This window comes from Pistacia vera, unplaced genomic scaffold (assembly GCF_008641045.1).
Source record: "Pistacia vera cultivar Batoury unplaced genomic scaffold, PisVer_v2 Contig236, whole genome shotgun sequence".
In the NCBI taxonomy this organism is placed as follows: Eukaryota; Viridiplantae; Streptophyta; class Magnoliopsida; order Sapindales; family Anacardiaceae; genus Pistacia; species Pistacia vera.
This window is the reverse complement of record NW_022196042.1, coordinates 142,017-153,255: the sequence shown is the minus strand read 5'-3', so window position 1 is coordinate 153,255 and position 11,239 is coordinate 142,017. Positions and strand designations below refer to the sequence as shown.

The following is an 11,239-nucleotide window of genomic DNA, read 5'->3' as shown; positions in this document are numbered from 1 at the left end:
TGTGTAGTTTATGCAAAGAGCGAGACGTAGCCTATGGTTCCTGTTGATCTTGAGATTGAGAAAACCGCCAGAAGACTTAACAGAGAGAGAAGAGAAAGAGAGGATGTCGTGGTTGAACAGAAGAAATATGTTGTAGATGGCAGAACCAGGAACAGGACATTAAGGGAATTTTCAGTTCCCACGGTTAATGGCAGTGGGTTGAGTATTACTAGGCCTACGGTGCAAGCCAAAACTTTGAGATTAAGCCGACAATCACCAGATGATCAATAGTTGGTAAGATTTAATGGTGATTTGAAGGAAGATCCGAATCAGCATATTGCGAACTTCTTGGAAATTTGTGACACCTTCAAATCAAACGGAGTATCAGATGACGCCATTAGATTGAGGTCATTCCATTTCATTGGGGGATAAAGCTAAGGGGTGGTTAATAGCACTAGCACCGGGAACTATCATAACTTGGAATGATCTAGCACAGAAGTTCCTTACCAAGTTCTTCTTCCAGCTAAATCAGCAAAACTCAGAAATGATATCACATCATTTCTACAAGATGAGTCCGAGTCATTGTATGAGGCTTGGGAGAGGTACAAGGAGTTAATAAGGAAATGTCCACACCATGGGTTGCCAGTTTTGCTTAAGTCCAAACATTCTACAATGGACTGATCATGGTGGATGCAGCATCAGGGGGAGCCTTGCAGAATAAGACACCAGAGGAGGCTTATGAGTTGCTTGAGGTTTTGGCAAGCAACAATTATCAAAGACCAATGAGAGAGTAATACCAAGAAATCTTCGGGTCTTCATGAAGTTGATGCCTTCACAGCCATCTCAGCCTAACTCACGGCACTTTAGAAATAGTTGGAAGTATGCAGGTAAACTCTGTAAAAGTACCTCAACTAACTTGTGATTTTTGTGCAGGAAACCATGTGAGCAGCAAGTGTCAAGTGGGGAACACATTTGCTTTGTCATCTTCATCATCGGAGCAAGTGAACTACTTGGCAGGAAATCAGAGGCAACCAAAAACCCGTACTCCAACACATACAACCCGGGGTGGAGAAATCATCCAAATCTAGCTTGAGGAAATCAAAACCAGCAAAATAATCAATGGAACCATAGGATAGTTCCAAATAACCAACAAGGGGTGAATAATCAACCGGGAGATCCAAGAGTGACAAAGTTGGAGGACATGTTTAGAAAATTCATGTAGGAGACCACGAGTTTTATGAATGAGACGAGGACAAATTTTAGAAATCAAGGGGCATCCATTCGGAATCTTGAGGTACAGATGGGCCAATTGGCCGAGAAGCTAAATGAGAGACCTCAGGGGTCTTTACCAAGCAACACGGTGACTACACCACGTGAGCAAGCAAATGAATAATTTTGAGAAGTGGGACAGTTTTGGAAGAAGTTGAGCAAGCGGAAAGGAAGATTCTGAAGAGGAAGTTGATGAAGAGATCATTGTTGAGGTGAAACCAAGCGGTTTAGAGGAAGAGAACAAGAAAAAGGAAGAAACGCAAAAGAAGAAGGAGAAATTGTCATTTCCCGAGATACCACCAGGTTGGCACATTACACCCACCCGTGCCTTTCCTCAAAGATTGAAGAAAAAGAATCAGGATAAGCAATTTTCAAAATTTATTGAATACTTAAAAAATTGCATATTAACATTCCTTTTGCAGATGCATTGCAGCAGATGCCGAGCTACGCAAAGTTCCTTAAGGAAATCCTATCAAACAAAAGGAAGTTAGAACATGAGGAAACGGTGATGCTCACAGGGATGGCAGCGCCATTCTCCAGAAGAAGTTACCCCCGAAGCTCAAAGATCCAGGGAGTTTTACATTCTTGCATATAGGAGATATTACTTTGATCGTGTTTTGTGTGATTTAGGAGCTAGTATTAATTTGATGCCCTTTTCGGTTTTTAGGAGATGGGAATTGGTGAAGTAAAGCCAACGACCATGTCATTGTAACTAGCGGATAGGTCCATAAAACACTGAGGGGGATAGTAGAAGATGTGTTGGTGAAGGTGGGCAAGATAATCTTTCGGCAGATTTTGTGGTGTTGGACATGGAAGAGGATAAGGAAATTCCCTGATTTTGGGCGACCATTTTGCCACGGGGAGAGCACTAATAGATATGCAGGAAGGGAAGTTATTATTGAGAGTTCAAGATGAAACAGTAACTTTCAATGTCTTTGAGGCGATGAATGTTCATCTGAAACGGATTCATGTTTTAGTGTCAATGTAGTGGACAAATTGGTTGAGGAATCTTAGAAGAAAACACCCACAATTACCTCTAGAAGCGTGTATAGCCAAATCAAAAATAGTAGAGGTAGATGAGTCAGCTAGTAATAAATGTGCTAGGATGTTAGAAGCACTTTAACCGATTGATGAGAGTCAAGATGTAGATTTGAGGAGTTTGATTTTGACAAAGAGAGGAGAAGGAAGAAAATGAAGAACCTTCAAAGTTTGAGTTGAAACCTTACCTTCCCATCTCAAATATGTATATCTTGGGACTCAGAAACCTTCCCGGTGATCATTAGTTCAGGTTTGAGTAAATTGGGGAAAGAGCGGTTGATTAGGGTGTTGAGGGAACATAAACTAGCAATTGGATGGACCATTTCGGACATTAGAGGTATCTCGCTATCATTTTGCATGCATAAGATACTCATGGAGGAAGATATTAAGCCTAGGGTGAACCACAACGGAGATTGATCCTTTGATGAAGGAAGTGGTAAGAAACGACGTGGTGAAACTCTAGATGCAGGGATTATTTATCTATTTTCGACAGTCCATGGGTGAGCCCGATACAGGTGGTTCCAAAGAAGGGAGGTATCACGGTAGTAAGGAATGAGAGCAACGAGTTGATACAACGGGGACGGTGAGGGGCTGGAGAGTGTGCATTGATTATCGGAAATTGATGAGGCAACAAGGAAGGATCATTTTCCACTACCTTTCATTGATCAGATGTTGGAGAGGTTTGCGGACATGTGTATTACTGTTTCCTGGATGGGTATTCAGGATACAACACATTGTCATCGCTCCTGAGGATCAAGAGAAAACGACCTTCACTTGCCCCTATGGACCTTTGCTTACCGAAGGATGCTTTTGGGCTATGCAATGCAAAGCGACATTTCAGAGATGCATGATGTCGATCTTTGGAGACATGGTGGAACGGTTCATAGAAGTCTTTATGGATGACTTCCCAGTTTTTGGTTCGTCTTTTGATAATTGTTAACTAATCTTTCTCTTGTTTTGCAGCGATGTAGGAGACGAACTTGATACTAATTGAGAGAAGTGTCACTTCATGGTCAAGAGGGAATAATGCTTGGGCATAGGATTTCAAAGGACGGAATAGAAGTTGATCGAGCAAAGACAGAAGTGATTGAGAAGTGCCACCACCATCAAATGTCAAAGCGGTCCAAAGTTTCTTGGGGCATGCAGGGTTTTACAGACGATTCATAAGGATTTTCTAAAGATTTCTAAACCCCTTTGCAATTTGTTGAATAAAGATGTTGTTTTTTACTTTAATGATAAATGCATGCATGCCTTTCTAACTCTAAAAAAATTATTAGTATATGCACCTATTATTGCAGTTCCCGATTGGGGACTGCCATTTGAATTAATGTGTGATGCTAGTGATTTTGCTTTAGGGGTAGTTTTAGGATAGAGGAAAAACAAAGTGTTGCATGTAATTCAGTATGCTAGAAAAACACTCAGTGATGCACAATTGAATTACACCACCACTGAAAAAGAATTGTTGGCTGTAGTTTTTGCTTTTGACAAGTTTCGTTCATATTTGTTAGGTGCAAAGGTGATCGTCTACACGGACCATTCAGCACTCAGGCACCTTTTGGCAAAGTAAGAAGCAAAACCTCGGCTGATAAGATGGATCTTACTACTTCAGGAGTTCGAGTTAGAAATTCGAGATAAGAAGGGGTCGAAAAATGTTGTGGCAGATCACTTGTCAAGGACTGAGAGACCAATCAAGGGAACTAAGGAGGAAATGCCAATTAGAGAAACGTTTTCGGATGAGAAATTGATGAGCGTGGAAGAAGCACCATGGTATGCGGATTTTGCAAATAATTTGTCATCAAGGGTACTCCCAAGTGGTATGACATTCCAACAAAAGAGAAAATTTTTCTCAGATTTGAAGTACTACTTTTGGGAAGAGCCATTCCTATACAGACACTGTGCTGATCAAATGATAAGGAGATGTGTTCTGGAGGAAGAGATGGAAAGCATTCTACGACATTGTCACGAGAAGGAAGTAGGTTGCCATTTTGGAAGAGCTAGGACAGTAGCCAAGGTTTTACAATCGAGGTTTTATTGGCCAACCCTCTTTAAGGATTCCTTCCGGATGATTCAGGAGTGTGACCAATGTCAACAGATGGGTAATATTTCAAAAAGAGATGAGATGTCATTGAACAACATCCTGGTGGTTGAGCTTTTTGACGTGTGGGGGATTGATTTCATGGGTCCCTTCCCAAGTTCTTTTGGGAACACATTTATATTGGTTGCGGTGGATTATGTGTCAAAGTGGGTCGAAGTAGTTGCATTGCCGACTAATGATGCTAGGGTAGTGATTCAGTTTGTGAGAAAGAATATTTTCTTAAGGTTTGGGGTACCACGTGCAATCATTAGTGATGGAGGATCCCACTTTTGTAATAGGCAATTGGATGTGCTGTTGAGTAAGTATGGAGTGACACATAAGGTTGCAACACCTTACCATCCACAAACGAGCGGGCAAGTAGAACTGTCTAACAGAGAACTTAAAGGAATTTTAGAAAAGACAGTTAATGCATCTAGGAAAGATTGGTCACGGAAGCTGGATGATGTGTTATGGGCCTATCGAACTGCCTTTAATACTCCGATTCGTATGTCTCCATTCAGGATGGTCTATGGGAAGGCATGCCACTTGTCGGTTGAACTCGAGCATAAAGCATACTGGGCAGTCAAGCAGCTAAACATGGACTTGAAAGCTGCTGGAGAAGAAAGGATGTTGACTTTGAACGAACTCGATGAGTTTCGTCTCGAAGCATATGAGAATCCTTGAATTTACAAGGAGAAGACAAAAAGGTGGGATGACAAGCATATCCAGAAGAAGGACTTTGAAGTAGGACAGAAGGTGTTGTTATTCAATTCTAGACTTAGGCTTTTTCCCAGAAAACTTAAGTCTAGATGGTCTGAACCATTCACAGTGACAAGAATTCACCCATACGGAGTGGTGGAAGTGTCACATGAAGAAAAAGGCACCTTTACGGTCAATGGACAGAGATTGAAGCCCTACATAGATGGGATGCTGAGTTACAAATCCGTCCCAATTTGGCTTGACATCCCAACTTGAAGGATCGAGAGAGTCAAGCTATCGACTATAAACAAACGCTTCTTGGGAGGCAACCCAAGTGTTTTTAATTATTTTTTTTTCATTTTATTGTGTTTGAATTTGTTTGAATTCTTTATGAGTTTGAATGATTTTTGATTGGTATGTTTTTCGGTGTTTCAGGTGAAGTTTTCAGCAAAGAAAATGACAGAAAATGCTCCAGACTTCATCAGGGCAAAGAAGTATTCTTCGCCGCGGCAAAGAATTTTGTAGGAAATATGTTTTTGAAAGTCCCAAACTTCGTCGCGGCGAAGATTGTTCTTCGCCAGGGCGAAGAAACCTGAGAACCATGTGCAGCTCCTGCAGGTTTTCGCCCCAGCGAAGGAATTGTCTTCGCCGCGGCAAAGTAGGTGGGACGAAATTTGTCTAAGGCATTTCGCCGCGGCAAAGATTGTTCTTCACCGGGGCGAAGCAAGCTGAAAAGAGAGTGTGTAGCTTCTGTATGTTTCCGCCCCGGTGAAGAATTTTTCTTCGCCGCGGCGAAACCTGGGTTTTTTTTTAGGGTTCTTGATTGAAGAACTTCGCCGCGGCGACGAGTCTTTTCTATAAATACCCACTTTTCTTTTCATTCTTCACGCGACTCTTCATATCCACTTGAGAGAAAAAATTTCAAACTTCAATCCATTGCATTCCCAGTGTTTTCCCAACCAATTTTCTTACTCCTTAACCCTCCTAAACACCAAAACAACTCATTTCAACAATAAATTTTGCGAAAATTTCACAAAATTTTTAGGTCAAGAAATTTGGGGCTTTCCAATCTAGGCTGATTCTGGTCGAATTGGTGTCGATTATTCCTTCATACTAGTAAGATCTTAAGTTCCCTAAACTTTTTATCGCACAATTTCGAGTTTTAATTTGTAGATCTGAAAAAAATTGGTTGTGGTTGAGTTGTGAAATTTGTGGTGCTTGTGAGTTCGATTTTGTTTGAGGAAGGGTTGTTTGTGCGTGTGGTGATATTGAGGAGTGTGGGTTTTGAGTTTTGAAGTGTTTTGGTTGAATTTGAAAAATTTGTAGTTTGGGGGTTGAAGTGTGAATTTTTGGAAGTGTTGTTTATTTTTGCAGGATTGAATTGGTTGTGTAGTACACTTAGGCTTGAATTATTGGGTGCATTTTTGAGTTGAACTATAATTTTAGAGAAAATGCCAGTCAAAGCCAAGCATCAATATAAGGGCAAGGGAAAAGGAAAGAAAGTGGATGACCGCTTCGTGAGTGAGGAGGCCCAGAAAAGATATGAAGGGGCTATCAAAAGAAAGGATAAGGGCTTTGTTCCTGAGTGTGGGTTGACCGCTAGTCAGGCCTTGGACTGGAGTCGAGGGAGAAAGTGGGAAGTGTTTATGAGTGCTCCTACACAACCGGCTGTAGAGCCGCTAGTGAGGGAGTTTTATGCCAATCTCCTAGATTGTGAAGAGGGTACGACATTTGTGAGAGGGGTTGATGTGTCGTTTTCGGAAAAGGTGATCAATGAGTTTTATAAACTACCTAGGATTTTCCAGGATGATTACGCAAGGTTTAGGACGTCAAGTTATGAGGATAATATCATTCTTCCGGTCATTGCAAAACCGGGTGCAACTTGGGCAGTGTCGAAGAAACAAAAGAAAACACTCAAGGGAACTGATTTGACATCGATAGCTCGATTATGGCAATATTTTGTTAGTGCGAAGATAATGCCGGAAACGCACTATAGCATAATAACTAAAGAGAAGGCAGTATTGCTTTATTCTATTGCCACAAGAAAGAGTATTGATGTGGGAGATATTATCTAGAACAGTATTCAGCATGCCTCGAAACTAGGGTGAACAAGTTACGCTTTCCCACATCTCATTACAGCTTTGTGCATTCAAGCTGGAGTCAAGGTGTATGATGATAAGCAACGTTTACATGCTGCCCCAACTCTCAGCTCAGATTATTATCAAAAGCATCTTGAACGTCCAACAGCTGAGTAACCAAGAGCAGGGACAAAACAACAGAGAACCACACAAGGCCCTGCCACATCCTCCAGCTCCACAGCTACACAGAAGGAGATGATGGAGTAGATGATGGGTATGATGAAACGGATGACAAAATGTCAGGATTGGGTGGTTGAGCAGACCCAGATGATGTATGAGATGTAGAAGAGTAGCTTTAACAAGCTCAACGATGACACTTCAGGATTCCAATGGGCTGACTGGGATTCAGATGAGTGGATGGGCTCCGAATTAGAAGCGGAAGAAGAGGAAGATGAGGGAGGCAAAGAATGAGCACTGGAACACCTGTGTTGTTATCTTTATTTTCATTTGTTTAGTTGAATCGATTTTTCATTTCAAACATTAAACTCAGTTCTTATTTCTGTTTTGGATTTGTGTAGTTGTTTTAGTTGTTTCATTTTTAATTCGTAGTTGTTGCAAGGACGAGATTAGGATGTAATATTTTCATTTTAGTTTGTGATTTTTTGCTAACACAATGGACACCATAGCTTCAATTGTTTTGACAGATGTTGGGTGATGAAAAAGTCAAGGACCGGGTGTGCAATGTGGAGCGACACTTCACGGATTAACCAGGGAACTTTCTCGTACCTTTGTTATTTTTGATTTTCCATTCCTAATTGATGCATAATGGGACATTGGGGATAATGTCATCTCTTGTTTGGGGGTAGGAAAATTAGGAATCTTTGAAATTTTGGAACTTTCGTTATTTTTTCTTTAGTTTGATTGTTTTTGCCGATGATGAATTGTAGAAATCAATGATGAGAATTGGATTGTTGCATTTTTATTGTTGAGAAATGTTAAGCATTGTTTCAAGTTTAGGTTTATTGACTGAATTTTGATTGAGGTTTGTTAAGTGGTTCAACCACCATTTTCATTTTTTTTTGGCATGCTTAGATTCATTTTATGTACTTAGGTAAAGTTTGATAATGTTGGTGGACTCTAGAACCTAGTAGAGAAGTGCTTGAGGCGAAATTCTAGGATTAGACATGGTTGAGGAGATGATTTAGGCATTCTTTTTGGAACGTTTGAACCTTTCTAGCCGACCTAGGAATGAAATTGTCCCTAGTCACCCGTTTGAGCCATATGAATCATTATTGCTTAATTTTTCTTGGCTAACCAAAAATTGTCCGATCCTTGTACCCTAAACACTTTGTCGTACCCTTAGGAGAATTCGATCCTAATGCAAACACAAAGAGGGTAGAGTTGTATGAATTGACTAAAAGAATAGTTTGGGGGTTGTGAGAAGGGCAGTAAAAATAAAAGAGGTAGTTCACCTCAATTCAATTTATTTAAATTTAAAATAAAATAAAATAAAATAAAAATAAAAATTTATTTTGCCAAGTTTAAGGGTATATCGGCTGGAAACCAGTAACCGCCTTAAAAACTGCCTAGCAGTACTTGGCGACCTCTGGTTTAACAATGCCACGCACACCTTAGACCCGCGCATTTATGGTATCAGAAATAAGAAAGATACAAGTTTGAGGGTTGTAAATAAGTGGACACGTTGATTGGTGGTTGAAAAGAAGTGGAGTTCGATTTGACTTGAGTGTTTGCATGAGGAAAACCGAGTTCTCTTACTTTGTATTTCCTATCCTTTTTCTTGGAACCCACATCCCGAGCCTAGCATTACAAGCTTATAAAGACCTACTGATTCTTATCTATGTCTAGTCCTCATTAGTGGAGATTAGTTCGATATTTAGGCTTATGGAGTCTGCCACCATTTGATAAACTTTGCATTCCTGTATAAAATAATCCGGGAAGTTGGAAGGTGGATTGAAGTGGGGATTACCTACTTGGGGGACCAATTGAGAAAGGAAGTCGATGCAACTTATAACTTCTTGGAGTATTGAACATTTTCTGATAATAATTTTTCAACAACTTTTGAGACTTGTGCAATTTCTAGGCAATTCGTATGTGGAGTTTGAGTCTTGTTTGTGTTCGTTCATTTTTCAGTTTTGTTGTGTGTTTCGTAATTTGTTTGTTTGTTTGTTTTGTTTCCGTGAGTTTGTACCTTATGCTCGAGGACGAGCATATCTTTAGTTTGACGGTATTTGATAATTCGTGGATTATACCCTTTTTATTAGACTTTTTAGTCGGATTTCAGATACTTTCTAGTTCATTTTGACCTGAATTGTTGCTTAATTCTTTACATTTCATGTTTCAGGTTAAAATGGACATTTTGAGCTAATAAAGACAGAATTGGAAATTCTGGACTCGGAAGTAAGCGGATCTCAGAAGTTAGGAGAGTTCTAAAGTAGGGTAAAGCACTATGAAGCTTGTTCCCAAGGGAGAGCACCGACGATCGAAGAATCAAGCGAAGATGCAAGCAAAGGGGCAATTATGTAAATTCAGAATTTGTCAGGAAGCTTCGCTGTGGCGAAGGTTGTTCTTCGCCGCAGTGAAGTGCGCCAGTCACGCACCAAGTCTGCTTCTTTCTTCGCTGCGGTGAGATTTCTTCTTCGCCGCGGCGACGGTTGTAATTTCCAGTTTTGTAAAACGCACAGTTTTACTTTTGCGTGTTTTTCTGAGGAATTTGGGGCGAGGTATAAAGGAAAACACTTAGCCTTTTTAGGGGGAGTCTTCGAATAGGGTTAGAGCAGCTTTTTACATTTCCTTAGTTTCATTTTGAGGAATTTTGGAGATTGAACAAGGGTAACGATTTGATTTCGAACCAGGGGATTTGTCATTTGGGGAGATTTCTTATCTTTTCTTTTATTTTCATTATGTTGAACTTTAGTATTTTCGTTTCTTTCATTTGTGTTGTTGATTTAGCCATGAACTAACCCATTTTGGGTTAGGGTTTTGATTGTAGTTCCGGATTTTTATGGGTTAAGTTATTGATTATTTTCTTTTCATATGATTTTGCTTTGATTGTGTGTTTACTCTGCATTTACTGGTTTTATGTGATGAACATGATGAGATTGAGAAATGAATCATGTTAGGCTTCTTGGGTAATCACCATTGTAGTATTGGATGCTAGAGATAGATTCAAGAACCAATGAAATCATTTTAGAAATCTTGTGCTTAATGAGCTTAGAATTATTAACTTTCAATTTGTTGGGTGCGGAAGGTTAATAGGGAAGAGTAGGAAAACATAACCTGAGAAGGTATGTTTGACACTTTAGAGAGTTTGATTTACAATCAATGCATATGAATACTAACAGGCTATTCGCAAGTGTACGAAATCATGCAAATAATAAAGCTCAAGTAAACGAGTGTCGAATTCCAAGGGAACTACCTACCAAGTACCAAACTAGTATATTCTATTGCTATTTGATAAAACAGAATTTTAAGAATGACTTTAATGAAAAAGTAACAAATTAAAAACTAAATAAATGCAGAATTTATAAACACTTTGATGTAAAGATCAATATGGCTAAACCTAGGGCATAGATTTCGTATCAATTTAATCCTATGCATTGACATCTGTTGTTAACCTAATCAAGTGTATTCTAAAAGCCAAATCCCCTATTATTCCACTAACTCTCTCTCGAGCAATTAGCAAATTAACCCTTAAGCAACAAACCAAGCCAAATCCCCTATTATTCCACTAACTCTCTCTCGAGCAATTAGCAAATAACCCTTAAGCAACAAACCAAGATATCTCTAAGTTGGATTTAGGAGCTAAGAGACCATTAAGCTCTATGGAATTTACTAGAGCCTCACAGATCGCGGTAACCTATCTCTAGCGTTTGCTCAATCTATGGTTTTATTACCTAAGACAAATCAGGTTTCATCTCTCGATCTCAACTTAACCCATGATATCATTCAACTCTCGGGCCCTTGAGAATTGAAAGCATTATGCACAATAATAAAACTTAGAATTAAAAGCTCAATAAGAATTAACAACAATCCAAGTCAACACATATTAATAAATTGGGCTACATCTTAGCCCTAGAAAATA

The 11,239-nt window shown here is 39.6% G+C and overlaps 1 non-coding gene across 1 annotated transcript; it reads right to left on the bottom strand.

Annotated features, from left to right (window-relative positions):
• Positions 1–513: 513 nt before the first annotated feature.
• On the bottom strand, positions 514–620 carry LOC116131659. Its single transcript, XR_004128279.1, has one exon. It is a non-coding gene; the product is annotated as a small nucleolar RNA R71 (small nucleolar RNA).
• Positions 621–11,239: the final 10,619 nt, after the last annotated feature.